We start from the raw sequence: 17,944 nt of genomic DNA on the forward strand, positions 1-17,944 counted from the left end.
CTCTCTCTTTTTCAACATAGCTTTCTAATATAAAGAACTGGCCAAATCTTGTCTACCTGGCTTCTTTTCAAGGCCATCCCTAGTGGACTCTGATCTTTCTTTTTAATTCAGTCCTCCTGGCTGCTGCTGTATCTCTTTTGTTCTTCAGCTGTCTTGGCATGGTTTTCTGGTTTTCTCCTTTGGGTTGGTGTTTCTGGCAACGGTCTTTGATTTCCTTGAAGTATCCCCTCATTTATTTCCTCTTTAGATTTGGAATGACTTCTACCCCACTTATTCTTGACCTGCAAGTCAATCTCTTTCCTTTTTACTAATTTAAGATAACCTCTCTGCCATGTGATTGAGACGTAGGGTGCCATCAGAACTGGATAATCTAGCTGTAGTTTTGTTGAGCCCAGGGGAGGAGTAGTGTCTTTCTGCTTTGCCTCTTGGCCACCAGAACTTGACCATCTAGGATTCTGTTTTGATCAGCGTGTCTGTTCCCTCTCCAGGGAAAAAGGTGGGGCGCTTGCAGTGAAGCTGAAAGTGTGATTCATGTGCGATTGTCAGCGCTTGAGTCACAGCGGCTGCAGCTGCGTCACACAAAAGGTGCTCTGCACCTACTATAAATTTTTTTCTCCAAGTGAATATCGAGGGCCTACTTCCAGGTAGTGGATGCTTTAAGCGAAGATAAGAAGAGTCCCTGCCTGGGCCATTGCCACTGCTGGCTGAAATTCAGATGCTTTGAACCAGCTCAGTATAGCTAAGACATTCCTTTTAAAAGGCTCAGATTTCACCCCAGTAAAAACATATAATAACTATTAACACATTTTTGATATATTTTCACCAGCTCAACATTGTGTTATCTTTAAGTCACTTTAAAAGAACAAAGGAAGGCCCTTCCAACTCTGATTTTCATTCCGAGAAAATTGTATTTTTGAAATTGTGTTGTTCCAGCAATAAATAGCATCATGAGGGCTCAACTCTGAGCTTCTGGCTCTGAAAGCCTTATGACTTTTAGGAAAGTTCTTTTGCCACTTTTAATTTCTTCAAGATACTCTATAAACTCCTCCAAAGAATGTGACTTATTCTCCTATATTTGTAATTCCTTGGAATTTGAAGAACAAACCATCGTCTTCAGAGTAGGTGGAGGTACACTCATTCACCTGAAGAGAATATTATTCTAAAAGTTAAAAGACAATTATACTGTCATAAAATCACTGAGGTCTGTTCAGTTACATGTTCAAAAGATATTAACAAATAATATGAAAAAGCAGAGTAATAATTTAGTAGTAAAAAAATCTTCAACAGAATAATTTTAAAATTAAATACCAAATACATTTTTCCCCTTAACAGCTCTGGGAATAAAATACACTCAAATAGTGGTGAGCAGAAGTGAAATAGACAATCTTATATTCAACCAATGGCAGTATTAATCAGTCCAAATGTATGGATGGAAAAAACTTGGCAACATGTACTGAAAGCTCTAAAATGTTATGGACTATGTCAGAGGAGATCAATTACTGAATGCTATGCTAAGGAAATACCAAATATATATAATATATACCAAAAATATATAGAAGTACTTTATGGTACAAATAATTTTTTAATAGTTTCACTTGCAAATTCAAAGTACTGGGGAAAATACTTAAAAGCAGAAGGATTTCATGGTGAAATACAGAAGAGTCATGATATTTTCCAACATCTTGAAAATATGGTTTAAAAAGCAGAGTATAAAACATACTGTGAAATTTTAAGATAAAAAGACAAGAATACACTAAAGATGGTTCTCTCACAGTGAGATAGATTCTGGGCACTTTTTTGTGTGTGTGGTTAGACTTCTCTGTATTTTCTAAATTTTCTGTTAATAAATTTTTATCAGAAAAATATTTTAATTAAGAATATTATTCAGAAAAAAGTAGCATTAAAGATAATTAGGTTATCTTTTAGCAAACACAGATCACTTATGTAGCTGATTGTTTTGTTTTGAAAATACGTTTATGAATTTTCTAAAAATGATAGCACACGGAGCATTCTGGGGAGAGAGCTGAGACGCGGGGACAGCAGTTAGAGTGTGGTTGGGAGTGGCGTGGTTCGTGTTTCGCTCAGGTTGCCCACATGGGGAGGTGAGTCTGGGAGCAGATGGCAGAGGAGCAGGGTGTGGGAGGAAGGCAAGCCAGCAGACTCCCTGCTTTATGGAGAAGTTCTTCAACCGTGCCTTCTCTCAATTTGAAGTAGGGTGGGGACTAATTTCATCCTTTCATTCTGATTTCAACATGTTTCCTCTTACTTGCCCTGCCCTGGGGTCTGCTTTTGAGGATCCAATTCCATTGAACCTTTCCTCCCTTGTCCTGTTCTCCTATAAGCTGAGCAGACCCCTACAGGTCAGGTTGGAACATCTTTCCTTGTACATCGTAAGAGCTTTTGTACCCAACATTGACTAAATAAAGCAACTAAATGAATAAAAGGCAAAAGAAATCTCATGGGCTCCCATATAACATTAGACCTACTTTGATCAGCTGCCCTGGTTAGAATCTTGTAATCCTTGTCATTTCTATTTTAATTTTGGAAAGAGTGAAAACTTGTGTTGAAACAGGTCGCATGAAAGGGGCCCCTGAATTACCACCCAATCATGAAAGTGTGTGGAAGTAACATGGCTTATGCAATAGAGATGTAATGAGTTCATAATAAACACTGGTGGGCTATTTTGGGGTGGGAATGCATTTAATAAGCAGCTATTGTGGACTTCCCTGGTGGCTCAGACAGTAAAGAATCTGCCAGCAATGTGGGAGACCCAGATTAGATCCCTGGATTAGGAAGATCCCCTGGAGGAGGGCATGGCAACCTCTCCCCATATTCTTGCCTGGAGAATCCCATGGACAGAGGAGCCTGGTGGGCTACATGGGGCCACATGTAGGTCCATGGGGTCCATGTCTCCTGTGTCTCCTGCAGTGGCAGGCAGGTTCTTTACCCCTGAGCCACCTGGAAAGCCCACGTTGCTTAACCCACCCATTCATTAAGATGTAGAAAGCTGAAAAGGTGTCACTTTCACCCCAACAAGGAAAGGATGGGTAATCTGCAAGGTCAGGACGTGTCTGCATCCATCAGAGAACTGACAACACAGGGCCACCTCCTAGCCTGAAATGCACACAAAGGCAAGTGCCTCCTCAAATGATGGCACAAGAACGGACTCTCTTCTGGCAGAACATAAGAGGAGAATGGGTCACCATACCAGCAGGCAAGATTTCAACCAAGGTTTTTATGAAATTGCCGAGTGTGAGCCAGTGAGAGACTGCAAAGTACTGGGAGCCACAGACACGAGGGGACAGTAGGGGAGCTTGTATCCACTAATAAGATCTTCCTTGTGGATTGACACTGGATGCTCCTGAGAAAGACTCAGGACAGAGTGGGGATCAGAGAAACTGCCCTGGTGATGTAGGTGTGGAGGAGGGGAAAACCACTGCTTCAGGAAAGATGTTCAGCATGCTGCTCTGTGTGTGTGTCTGTGTGTGTGTGTGCGTGTAGGTGTGTGCTCAGTCACGTCTGACTCGTTACGACCCCATGGACTGTAGCCCACCAGGCTCCTCTGGTGGGATTTCCCAGCCAAGAATACTGGAGTGGGTTGCTGTTTCTTTCTCCAGGGGATCTTCCTGACCCAGAGATTGAACCCAAGTCTCTTGTGTCTCCTGCATTAGCAGGGGAATTCTGTACCGAGCTCCCTGGGCAGTATTAAGCACACTGTTATCCATTGGCAAAGAGGGATTCAATATAGTAAAAAAAAAAAAAAAAACCTCTTGTAAAAGATATATGCTTATTTCACATTTATATAAACTCAGAATTTCCAATACGCCGATTTGACACACTAGTGGATATTTTCCACTGTTAACATGAATGAGGTCAATCACAAAAGTTACATGCATTGACAATTCTATTAGCCAAAATTTTAATTTCAGGTATTGGGTTGAGCCATAATTAAATTTACAAAGGAATTTATTTATTACATCTTTACTATTTCTTAAAATCGACCCTTTTTTCTCAACCTCTTGCCCGGGTTCCCTCGCTCTCCTTCTTCCCTTTCAACCCATTCTCCCTGCTTGAACTAGAGGAAGTTTTCAAAAATACGATTTCTATTTTGTCATTCTTCTACTTAAAAGAGTTCTGTGGTTTCATAGAGCCTTCAGAGTAAAACCTAATTTCCCACATGAAATTTGTTTCATTTCCTATCCAGCCTGTCTTAAATTAATTTCATAAATTTCCACCAGTTTCTTTATAGGCTGCTGGCTCTTTCTGGATGGCTCATTCTTCTTTCTTCACATGGCTTACATCTTATCCATAGCTGAGCTTTTGGGTAACACCTTCCTTAACATCACCAATTGGGTTAGGCAGTTTGGCACCCTTCTTTGAGTTCTCAAAGAGTTAAGTACCTTTTTCAAAGTACAAACCACCAAGTACTGAAATCACTTGCTTGAGTATCTACTGGACTGAGTTCTCTTTCTTTGATCTCTGGACCCACAGGCATTTACTATAGGACTCTACTTGGCACAAAGTTGATGTCAATAACTGTTGGTTAAATAAGTGGATGGATGAATGAATGCTTATTCTTTAGCAAGGAACCAAGTTTTGTTGACTAGGTCACGTCTGGTGAAAGGTATCATGGGCCAAAGTATTAAGCAAGATAAATGTAAAATGCCAAGTTGTCGAGTTAAAACCAAGCTATTCATTTGTTCAAATACTATAAATAAGAACTAGAAGGTAAGCCATCAGGAAATAATGTCATGATTATTGATTTTGATCAGCTTACCAGGCAAGGTTTATTAGAAAATGTAAGTTGTGAGCAAGGTTTCCAATTCAAAGAAAAACTTGGGTTTTCCAGGCAGACGAAGAGGTAAACACTATCTTATTTTTCCATTTTGTACTTCATTTAAAAGCTGGCTTCTCAATTCACACTGATTCATTTATTTCTCCCCCCGCCTCAGCTTGGTTACTTATTTATAATTTCTCAAAGAAATTTCTACTTGTGTTTGACATAGTGAATGTCTAAAACAAAACCAGAAGGACAGGATTCAGGAATGGTGAACTTGATGGTCAGCAAACATCTGTTCTGTAGCAACTCTGTATATCTGTTAAATGAGAAAAGAGGCTAAATAATGTCTATGGTCCCTTAAGTTTTATGTTTTAATTAAAGAAAACAATTGAGTAAATACATAAATCAGGAAAATAGGCAGGATGCCCGGTTCTAAGTAGGAGACTGACAGGTAAGTTAGATGTTTGTTTTCCTTTTTCTGATAAGAGATAATTGACTTTACCCAAACAATGTTTTGGAGTTAAGGGAAAAAAAATCTGCAACTTAGAGTGGTTTGAATGGATGCCAGTAGATTTTCCTAATAATTTTACAAAGGCTTGGACTTTTGTCAAGATAAACTGTCCCTTTCTTTTTGGAAATCTTAAGCTGTGATATTAATATGCTAGTATATTGATAGAAAAAATCTTACACTGGATTTCAGAGTTATTTTCTTGCTAAGAAAGGTCTTTAAAAAGTGGTTATGTATATCTTTAACCAAATGTGGCATGGTTAATATTATATATGCTCTAAATATTCTATCCCAAAAGTTGTAGCATATAATTTGAAACATAATCATTGAATTGAATCCATCTATCCCTGGATAGATGTATCATAGTCAACTTAGTTTTACATCCAGTATTTCCTGAAATCTGCAATTATGAAAGGCATTAAACAAATACACAACTATTTCCAGAGCTGGAACTGTGAAACTGGTTGCTATGGACTGGAAGAAAAATATGAGACTCATCCTACACATGCTGAGCAACTCCAGATCCAAAGCGTGAATAGTAGAAATAACATTTCTACCTCTTGCATTTATACTTGAGCTTTCCACCTGTCGTGAAATACCGAAATATCTATTGCCAAGTCAGTAAGTCTGCCACAGTTTTTGTTTCACTTATATTAAGATCAATAGGCATAATTTCATAGGGAAAGACATTTCTAGTATATGAACCTTTCATTGTGTGCCGAAATTGTAATCGTTTAGAAATCTTATTACATTGTTCTTCTATTTGAACCATTTGATGGCCAGTTTCTGCAGATACAAAGGCAGTGTCACATTTCCACAATATTAACTACACACATATGGTCAGGCAATCGTGTTTGAAACATGATCTCAGAGAACAATTTCTAGACAGTTCTTCAGGTCTCAGCCAGAGTTCTTAGATCATAGTCTCAAACTGAATATTAAGTTCTGCAGCCTAAACAGAAAACGTATTAAGAAACAACTCGCTAATTACCATTTGCTTATTATAAATTGTGTCACAAATGGTATATGTTCTAAAAGACCACTGATTTTTCTAGATTTTCCTCTACAGGAGTAGCATAGTGGGACCGTGCTTGCAATCCTCATATAAACCACTTAGGAAAGATCCTGGAGTTGAAATGGGAGTTGTCCTCCAAGAGTTAAAAATAAGATGATGGGAGAAAAGCAGTTCCCTCAGCAATGTCGTGTCAGTGCATGCTCCATAGCCTTCTTCTTTTTTCATTTTGGACCCTTTTCCCCAGACTGTTTTGGAGAATCAGATCTCCAACAGGGCAGTGAGAGTCTGCAGATCAGGCAGGCTGAGAGCCTGAGATTTTTGTTTTTGCTTTTACGAAATAACAAAACTCTGCTTTGCAGAGTTTCCGCCCTTGGGAAAATTGAAGAATCTCTGAAGATTGGGAATAAAACCAAAGGGTAGGGAGGTCAGCAGTTGTGTTTGCTGAGCGTGTTGGGACTACGAGCGAATTGTGCTTAGTGTTCTCAAACTGAGCTGTGCAAATGCATAATCCCCAGTGCTTAGCCTAGGGCCAAGCTCACAGTGCATGGTTACCAAATGTTTGCTGAGCGTGCTGCGTTAGAGCTGGTTCATTCCCACCAATGTCTCACCATCGAGAACCCTGAGATATCAGGCCTTGGCTTGTAAGGCCCTAAAACTGCTTTCACTAAGACACCTCTTGTCACAAGCAGAGGTGCAATTCTGCCTGGCTTGTGATTCAGATGTAAGTCAGCCCTTCTCATCCCCAAGCCTTGGGTTGACTTGTACCCCCCTTCTCCCTTTCCATTTCCTCTGTTCGAGTTCTCCCTTCAACTCTTTCCCTTCTTCCTGCTAATCCCCACTGCGCCCTATGGAATTCCCATCACAACACAAACTCCCCCACCTTTACACTCTTTCAACACTGACTCCGTAATCTCTCTGCCTTAACCAATGCTATCTTTTCCATAGGACAAAGCTTCCCTTTGTATCCTTTAGGGAATATTTATTACTTGGTATCATCTGTAGCCTGTTTGGGGCAGATTGTAGTAGCAGTGGGGGCCAAGGGGAAGGTGAATATTCTAGTTCCCCATCATCACGGTGAAACATTACTTCGTCTCATTAAAACACACGTTTGGAAACAACTGCCTCTTGTGTCTCTGTCACCATTAAATGATCTGCTATTTTAGTTTCACCTGTGATTGCTGGTGGAGACATCCATTAAATTAGGTGATTTTATGATGACTATTGCCACAATCAAGATAGCACTCACATAGAAACCTGTCACCAGCGAAGGCTGCTGTGATATACGGACCTGTGACAGTCAGTAGTACAGCTTAATCTGGGGCAGTTACAATCCTAATCACATTGGCTGGCCAACAGTGGACATGATCTGTTAACTATACTTCTTGAAGCATGCCACCACTGCCAAAGTGATCCACCACCTGACCATCACCTCCTCTGCACCTGGATGACCGGAATCCAGTTATTTTTGTACCAATCGCCATAGATGAAGCTGAGCCCACCGTCTCAGTTGCCATCGCTTCAGCTACAGTTCTGACTCCTGCAGTCCCCAGCTGTCTCTGACTGACCAGAGTCCAAAGGCCAGTGTGCTCACAGCAGAGGGAGTCAGAGAGAAGGCAGGAGACGCAGTCAGAGAGGGGAGCGGGAGGCAGGTTGCAGGCTTCGCCCACAGTGGTAAGGACTACCAAGTGAAATGGGAATCTTTCAGAGGAATTCTGGCAGAGCAGTGACATGAAAATAATTATTTTGAGATAGTGATTCATCTGCGAAGAGGCCGAAGTAGATGAAGGAGACTAGTTTGGAGAGAATGAAAATAATGCAGGTGAGAACTGAATAAGGCTTGAACCAGGATCACTGCTTCACCAGGTCGCAGGGGAGGTAGTGAGAAGTGCTAGGATTTAAGGTCTGTTTTGATGCTAGAAGCATCAGAATTTGCTGATGGGTTGCTTATGGGATACAGGAGAAAGAAAAGAACTTTCAAAGGTTTTACGTTGTTCAGCAGAAAGGATGGAGGAGCCATTTGCTGAAATGGGTACAGAGTTTGGGTCTATAACAGGGACTCTGATTTCTTCTGTAATGTTTCACTGCTGATATCAGTCAAGCCCCCAGGTCCCTCGTCCCCCTTTTCCTTCTGTTCTGCAAATGGACAAGCCGATACGGAAATCCAGGAGCTCCCTTCCTTTGCGTCACAAGCAGCACGCAAATACGCTCCCCCAGCTCCCCTCCCCAGTCACCCCTAATCACAATAAACGTCCAGAATGTCTCTTTTCCTTGCTCTCTCAGGCCACTTTCAGACCTGCTTGCCACCCCACCTCCTCTCCCTAGAAAGCCTCATATGTGAGTAATCTCCCCACACCCTCATGGTGTTTGTGTAGCGTCATTAGCCTGGAGGTCTAGATCAAATTTTGGACAGGGAGGTCCACCTCTTCTATGCAGGACATCTACAAAAGTTATAAAGAGGGTTTCTGAAATTGGTGGGTGACTGAGAGGAGGAACAAAGAAATCATTCTTGAGCATATACGTTTGAATTATCTGGTAGATATTAAAGTGAAAATGTTGGGTAGGCAGCTGTATGTGTTTGGAGTTCAGAAGATAATTCCAGGATACTGATAGAAATTTGGGAGTCATCAGCTCTTAGTCGACAGCACTTAGGACTATAGACTGGATGAGCTCACCAAGGACATGAGAGTAAAGATGAGAAGAGGTCCACAAACGGAGCCCTGGATTCCAGCAATGAAGTTGGATTGGGAAAGAGATCTTCTCAGGAAGAGTTGCTGTTTCATGACATAAAAGAGCTAAGAAAGGTGCCCTGCAAACCAGGTGAACTCATTACATAGAGACGGGGGAGCAGTCAGTGGGGTCCAAAGCTCTTTCCAGATACATTTATTTCATAAGGAAATAAAAAGAATATAATGTCAGCTTGCTTGAGTTTCTCTGATTTAGTTGACATCCAAAGGTGACATCCTTGGCAAAAGGCTATTTAGTATATTTCATACTGATGCACCTCACTATTAATTTATAATAAGTTCCTAATCCCATTTAAATACTTTCTATGCCTCCCAAATTTATTTTTCAAAAGACAGTAGACACTTACTTAGATATTTTTATGATGGCTATAAATTACTGCATAATGAATGGAAAAATAAGGCATTATGTTATAAGCACTGAGGGACCAGTGAGCAAAGATGTATGTATATAACAATGAATGGATAGTGTCTACCTTAAATGGGATTTTTCTGTCCTCAAAAGAAATCTTTCTGGTTCACTAGATTAATCAGCATGCATTAAGCGAACGCTAATATTTTAGGGCATTATACTAAGCTTTACTTTTTAGTAGAAATGCTTCTGATGTTATTCATTTTAGTATACAGATACTTGGGGGATATTTCCTATGTGTCCAGCACTGTGCCAAATGCTGAGAATTCAAAGGGCAATGTAAGAGGATGAGCTGACTACTTTCATGCAGGATAAAGGCTGTAAGCACAGGATATTGGGGAAATGTGCAGAAGAGCACTAGCAGCCCTAAAAGTGGGTGATCCCATTTTGTTGTTGACGATAGCCAGGCTTGCATTCAACCGCACCAAGTCCAGAAACAAATTCTTTTTGACCCCCAAAGCATTAGTTTCTTTTCCCTTGTCAGATAGTGAACTGTTAGTGCCCCCTGTGGGAGGCTGAGGAATGACTTCTCTCAAAATGCCCACATTTTGCTCCCTGGAACCTGTGAATGTTACCTTACATGGCAAAGGAGACTTTGCAGATGTGTTTAACTGATGGATCTTGGGCGACTTCCCTGGTCGTCCAGTGGCTAGGCCTCTGCACTCCCAAGGAAGGGGGCCCAGGTTTGATCCCGGTCAGGGAACTAGATCCTGCGTGCTGCATCAAAGATCAAAGGTCCTGCCTGCTGCGACTGAGACCGGCACAGCCCCAAAGTGAAGGACCTTGGGATGGGAAGCTTATCTTGGATTGGTACCCAGTGTAGTCCCGAGGGTCCTTGTCAGAGGGATGCAGGAGAGTCAGGTAGAAAGAGATGTGATGAGAATAACAGGTGGGGAGGGCGCCACAGGTAAAGGAATGCAGGCAGCCTCCAGAAACTGAAGACAGTGAGGAGTGGATTCTCCCCCTGAGCCACCAGAAGGAATCAGTCTATGCATTCCTTGCCAGTAAAATCTCTTGTTTAGGGGATCCCTAGACCACACATCTCCACATTTTCTTTCTGCAAACCATACATTGCCATCCTTTAGGAGGGAGGAGCTGTCTATCTCCGGTTAGTTCATAGTTCTCATGAAGCATTCTCAGGCTGGGACATAATTGCAGGGAATATGGTAAATTGTTGTGAGTCACCAAATCACCATAATTCTTAATAAGAATCATCTTATTAAGATGATTCTGAATGTGCTTCTTCTGATTGTGCTTGTTCTGAATGTGTTCATTCACAGAGTGACTTGGGACATTTCCCAGCATCTCTCAGGAAACTGACTCACCCTGTTCCAGGCCACTTCCCAGGTCTCCCGGTCACAGAGCGTGCCCTGCCTCATAATGTGAGAAAGCGTAAATGGACAACAAATGCCTCATTCAAGACATTCAGCCTCACCACCAGTCAAGTACCAATTAAAGTCACACTGAAACAGTTTATACCCACCAGACTGGAAAATATTTTTTAAACATCTGAAAAGCTTTAAAAAATTTTTTATGAAAGTATAAAACAAAAGAAAACAAAAAGAAAAAAAAGAAAAAAGAAAGGAAAAACATTTTTATGAAAGTATAGTTGATTTACAGTGTTGTGTTCATTTCTGCTGTCCAGCAAAGTGATGGAGTTATGCATATATTCTTTTTCATTATGCTTTATCACACATGTTGACATATTGAATATATTCCCCTGTGCTATACAGTAGCACCTTGTTTTTTATGCATCCTATATTTAATAGTTGGCATCTGCTGGCCCCAAACTCCTAATCCTTCCCTTCCCCTCTTCTTAGGCAACCACAGCCTGTTCTCTGTGTCTGTGAGTCTGTTTCTGTTTTGTGGATATGTTCATTTGTGCAGGATTTTAGATTCCACAGATGCGATACCATACAGGATTTGTGTTTCTCTTTCTGACTTACTTTGCTTAGTATGATAATCTCTAGGTTCATCCGTGTTGTTGCAAATGACATTGTCTCTTTCTTTTTTGCGACTGAGTAATATTCCACCAATTCTTTATCCATTCATCTGTCCACGGCCATTTAGGTTGTTTCTATGTCGTGACTCTTACAAGCAGTGCTGCAACGAGCATAGGGGTGCGTGTATCTTTTAGCATTAGACTTTTGTCTGGGTATATGCCCAAGACAAACTGGGACTGCTGGATCATATTCCAAGTTAATTTTTAGTTTTCTGAGGAACTTCCATACTGTTTTCCATAGTAGTTGCACCAATTTGTATTCTCAACAACAGTGTAAGAAGGTTCCCTTTTCTTCACACTACCTTCAACATTTATTATTTGTAGGCTTTTGAATGAAAATATCTGAAAATCCTAAGCATTGACAGTGATCTAGAACAATGGACACTCTCATACACGTCTTGTGTGTGAACAGGAGAATAGTAAAAACACTAAGGAAAATGTGTGCATACCCTGTAACACATCAACTCCCCTCCTAGACATGCATTAGTGTGTCTTTATAGATAGATAGACAGATAAAGTGCCCAGAAACATGGATGAGTTGTTCATTGCAGAACTGTTTATCTTAACAAAAATGAATGGATAAATAAATAAATGCAAGTCCAGAAGCATGCAGTGTGATACCTTTACCAATTATGTTTCAGATCTGGAATCTTATTATGAAGAAAAACAAGTGAATGATAAATAGATAGCTTCGAGTCTTATGGCATTTCTAGGGGTTGGAGATATTATATGGGAAGTGTTTAATGGGTCTTCATTTGTATTTGTGATTTTGATTTATTATGCTCAGCAGAAAATACATAGTTAGGTGTCTGTACTACTGTTCTTCAGCTTTCATACTAAATTTTGTGGGTATGAATGTCTGAATAGAATCGCATAATAGTAACACATGAAATTGCCCTTCTACTTCCTCTTGATACGCCACTGTGTCAAATTTGGCTTCTTGAATGACTCTGGGAGGGGGTGGTTTTAATAGTAGTAGCACCTGTTATAATAATGTTCACAAAGGTTCTAGGTTTTTTAAAATACATTCTTGTTCTTTTTTAAGGATGCAGTTTTTTTGTTCTTTTAAAAATCTGATTATTATTGATCTATTTTTGGCTGGTCTGGGTCTTCATTGCTGTGTGCAGGCTTTCTCTAGGTGTGGTGAACAGAGGCTAATGGTCATTGCAAGTAGGGGCTCCAGAGTGCAGGCTCAGTAGTTGTGGTGGAGGGGCCTAGTTGCCTCAAGACATGTGGAATCTTCCCTGAACAGAGACTGAACTGGTGTCCCTGCACTGGCTAGCAGATTCTTAACCACCACACCACCAGGGAAGTCCCGCTAGGTTCCTTTTTCATGGGGACTTTAGTTTCCATTTGCTGCTAACCAACCCCAAACCAGGGGATATACTGAAGGCAGAGCCACACAAGAAGATGCAGGATTAGAGGTTCCTGTCAAGAGAGCCGAAATGACCATCTGAAAACCTTTACTATGATGAAATTTCTAGTAGGGTGTATAGAATTCTCTTTGACTGCGTGGACCACAACAAACTCTGGAACATTCTTAAAGAGATGGGAATACCAGACCACCAGACCGATCAACTTACCTGCCTATTGAGAAATCTGTATGCAGGTCAGGAAGTAAGTTAGTAATGGACATGGAACAACAGACTGGTTCCAAATATGCAAAGGAGTACATCAAGGCTGTATATTGTCACCCTGCTTATTTAACTTATATGCAGAGTACATCATGCAAAATGCTGGGCTGGATGAAGCACAAGCTGGAATCAAGATTGCTGGGAGAAATATCAATCACCTCAGATATGCAGATGACACCACCCTTATGGCAGAAAGTGAAGAACTAAAGAGCCTCTTGATGAAGATGAAAGAAGAGAGTAAAAAAGTTGGCTTAAAACTCAATATTCAGAAAACGAAGATCATGGCATCTGGTCCCATCACTTCATGGCAAATAGATGGGGAAACAATGACAGACTTCATTTTGGGGGGCTCCAAAATCACTGCAGATGGTGATTGCAGCCATGAAATTAAAAGACGCTTGCTCCTTGGAAGAAAAGTTATGACCAACCTAGATAGCATATTAAAAAGCAGGGACATTAATTTACCAACAAAGGTCCATCTAGTCAAAGCTATGGTTTTTCCAGTAGTCATGTATGGATGTGAGTTGGACTATAAAAAAAGCTGAGCACTGAAGAATTGATGCTTTAAACTGTGGTATTGCAGAAGACTCTTGAGAGTCCCTCAGACTGCAAGGAGATCCAACCAGTCCATCCTAAAGGAAATCAGCCCTGAATATTCATTGGAAGGATTGATGCTGAAACTGAAACTTCAAACTTTGGCCACCTGATGCGAAGAACTGACTCATCTGAAAAGGCCCTGATGCTGGTAAAGATTGAAAGTGGGAGGAGAAGGGGATGACAGAGGCTGAGATGGCTAGATGGCATCACCGACCCAATGGACATGAGTTTGAGTAAACTCTGGGATTTGGTGATGGACAGGGAGGCCTGGCATGCTGCAGTCCATGGGATTGCAAAGAGTCGGGCACGACTGAGCAACTGAACTGAACTGATAGAATTCTCAGACTAGAAAAGTGGCACCCAACATTTACCACAAAAGCATGGTGATGAATGTCTGTCCTCCAAGGCTGTGGGTGACACATTTTCACAGAGAAAAGAGAAGAGACTCTTTCGTAGTTGTCATAAACTGCACTTTTCATGAAACTTTATAACCTTGAACCAATAATTTATCAGTTAGTCACCTAGTACTGATTAAGTTCTTCGTAAGTTCTTCTAAATTTTGCAGTTGGGTTCTGTCCACTCAAGAAATTCATTTCAAAAATATACCTGGTCCCTCCCTTAAAAACTGACATTATAATATATTCAGTTGCAATTGTTTGTGTTCAGCTGTACAGCAGAGATAATCTGAGCCTGCACTGTCTGTAGAGAGAGAATTAAGAGTCATAGGATAAAAATGCAGAAATACAGAGGGTAAATAAAGGAAGGGCACGTTTTCAGAAAAAGGTGGTGTCGAAAGGAAGGACTCTGTCATACGTCAGATGTCCATGTTGTTGATGTGAACCAGGGGTGTCATAGTACCGAACAGACATCAGGATGGTCACCTGGATGACACCTCGATGTGTACCCAGTTATTAATAAACATCATACAATATCACACATGCAGACCAATTTCCTAATATTCAAATAAGCATAGAAGTTTGTATGTTCATATTGTATTTGTCAAAATATTTATACCTTGAGTGTTGTAGCCAGAATACCCACAAACTTTAATTGTCCTTAAAGTGAAGTCGCTTAGTTGTGTCTGACTCTTTGCGACCCCATGGACTGTAGCCTACAATGCTCCTCTGTCCATGGGATTTTCCAGTAAGAGTACTGGCGTGGGGTGCCATTTCTTTCCCCAGAGGATTTTCCTGATGGAGGGATCGAACCCAGGTTTCCCTCATTGTAAGCAGATGCTTTACCACTTGAGCCACCAGGGAAGTCCTTAGCTTTTGATTAATAATTACATTTGTTTGTAATTAGGTTAAATTGTTTATATATAAGAACTTAGCTAAAATCATACATAATGGAAAAACTCATCATATATTGATAAGGAAGAAAAAGTTATACAAAAACTGTTTTGGGAAAACTGGTTAAATATTTGGGGGAAAAAAATTGAGTCCAAATGCAGTGAAGAGTTAGTCACTGAAAATCAAAAAGTAAAAATCAGAGATTGTTAATTTAACCTCCAAAGTTTTAAAAACTTCTTTAAGTTAGGAAATTGTTCTTAAAAAAGAAAAAACAGAGAAAAAAACTGCTGGAAAAATATTTGCAACACAAAAGATAGAAAAATCACTGGTGTCTTGGTACATAAAATGGTCACTAGAAAAAAGAACACCGGCCCAGGAATAGCTAAACTGTCACTGAACATGAATATAAACATGAATAAGCATATATATGACATTTTGTAAATATGACTATTGAATAATATTTGGATGTTTCTTGACAAGTTTCATTTCAGAGTTAGGAAACAAAAGAAATGATTATACAAACACACGTACATTCTTTTTACTGACCTGAAGATGGTTAAAATGGTCAAAGCAGGGAATGCGCATTGAGTAGAGTGATTTTATAACATTGTTAGTGACAGTGTAACCTGGTGCAATTTTCTTAATCAATTTGGCAATTTATTTTTATCAAGAGCTTTTGATCTATTCAATTCTACTTTTAAATTGCCACCTAAAGAAACAATGCAACCTTTTGAAAAAACCTTTGTTTTTAATGATTATTGTATTGACTATTAATCTACAAAATAGAAGCAATCTAAACGCTTAAGAATGGAAGCATGGTTAAGCAAACAATCTTAGTTTTTATGTAACAGACAATTATACAGTCAATAAAACACATTAAAATGAATAAAAAGAATAACTATACTTGGATAAGCATTGAAAAATTCATATTGGGAGGAACCAAGACAATGTCAAAAGTGGACAGGTGATTATATTCTTTAAATTTTCAGAATCATCTTCAAAATAGGCTTATGTTACTCTTCTAATTGGAAAAAGGTATATGAAGTCAGTTCATCTCAGTTTAGTCGCTCAGTCGTGTCCAACTCTTTGCGACCCCATGAATTGCAGCACGCCAGGCCTCCCTGTCCATCACCAACTCCCGGAGTTTACTCAGACTCACGTCCATTGAGTCCGTGATGCCATCCAGCCATCTCATCCTCGGTCGTCCCCTTCTCCTCCTGCCCCCAATCCCTCCCAGCATCAGAGTCAATGAGTCAACTCTTTGCATGAGGTGGCCAAAGTACTGCAGTTTCAGCTTTAGCATCATTCCTTCCAAGGAACACCCAGGGCTGATCTCCTTTAGAATGGACTGGTTGGATCTCCTTGCAGTCCAAAGGACTCTCAAGAGTCTTCTCCAACACCACAGTTCAAAAGCATCATTCTTCGGCGCTCAGCTTTCTTCACAGTCCAACTCACATCCATACATGACAACTGGAAAAACCATAGCCTTGACTAAATGGACCTTTATGTTTCATAATCTAAAGTTTATGGTTCAAGGACTGGCAAGAATTAATGTACTTGCAGAATCAGCAAAAAAACAGAGCAGAGAACGCATATGAAGGATTTTGAGCATTATTTTTTTAGCATGTGAAATGAGTGCAATTGAGCCATCAGGGAAGCCCCGAAAGGCAAATAGGTCTTTCAAATGATTTGGCAAATAGTTGCTATAAACACAGAAGAAAGAAAGGGTGTTGAAAAAATTTTTAAATGACTTGCATAACATAAATTTTATTAGAGCTTGCCAATATATTTTGGTAAGTACTTTAAGTACTTATTTTTAACTTTTATCATACATAGAGTAGTTTTCACATGTGGTTGATATTTATTATATAAACATCCATGTATCACACTCAGGTCAAAATCAGAACACTTCCAAAATCCCCAAATCCCTTCATGTGGTATTCAGCCCCAATTCTGCTTTTCTCCTTCCCCTGAGAGGTGACCACCATCATGAGTTTTACATGAGTCATTTCCTTGCTGTTGTAAAATAGAAATATCACTTACATACATATCTCTAAATAAGATAGATTAGTTTTAATGCCTCTGTGATTTTTCCCACTACATTGTATTTGTGAGGTTCATGCATTTGATATGTCTAACAATAGTTCATTTATACATTTCATTGTATAAATGTAACACAGTTTACCTGTCTATTCTGCTGTTGATGTATGTTTGGGTCATTGTTTTTTAAACTGATAAATAATGTTACTATGAACATTTCTCTGTGTCTGTGTATTTCCTTTGGGAGCATACTAGGAGCGGAACTGCTTCATCATTGTACACAAATGTCTTCAAGTTTACTAGATAATAAAAAATGCTTTCCAAGTTATCTTGCCAATTTCCGTAACTGCCAGCAGCATATTTATTCAAGATTTCATTAGTGATTTATTCAATAAGATTTCACAAGTTTTCCATTAAAACTATTGCACCTCTATTAATAGACTTATTTCTAGATGCTTGAAAATTTCCTTTCAATATCTCTCTAACTTTCTAGTTTTCTGAATATTTCTTGTGGATACATAAAAACATGAAATAATTACTTATATTAATACAAAATAATTTTTGTCTATTGATTTGCATCCATTAATGTTGCTAAACTTTTACTTATTCTAACGGGTTGCTTGTGGATTCTTTGGATTTCTATGTTTACAATCCTGATACATGCAAATAAGAACAGCTTTCATCCTTATAAAATTGACATCTTATTTTTTCATTCTGTTTAGGACATTCAGTACAATACAGAGAAGCAGGATTCCCAGTGGACTCTTAGCACCTTTTCCTCTTCCTTTTTACATCTCACCCTTTTACACTGAGGGTCTCTCCTTCTGCGTTTCTTTCAGTGAATGCCTGTTGGTGGAAAACTTCCTCAAATTTTGTTTAAGTAAGAAATGACCTTATTTTTACTTGATAGATACTCTTGCCGAGCA

The sequence above is a fragment of the Ovis aries genome, chromosome 23 (assembly GCF_016772045.2).
Source record: "Ovis aries strain OAR_USU_Benz2616 breed Rambouillet chromosome 23, ARS-UI_Ramb_v3.0, whole genome shotgun sequence".
In the NCBI taxonomy this organism is placed as follows: domain Eukaryota; kingdom Metazoa; phylum Chordata; class Mammalia; order Artiodactyla; family Bovidae; genus Ovis; species Ovis aries.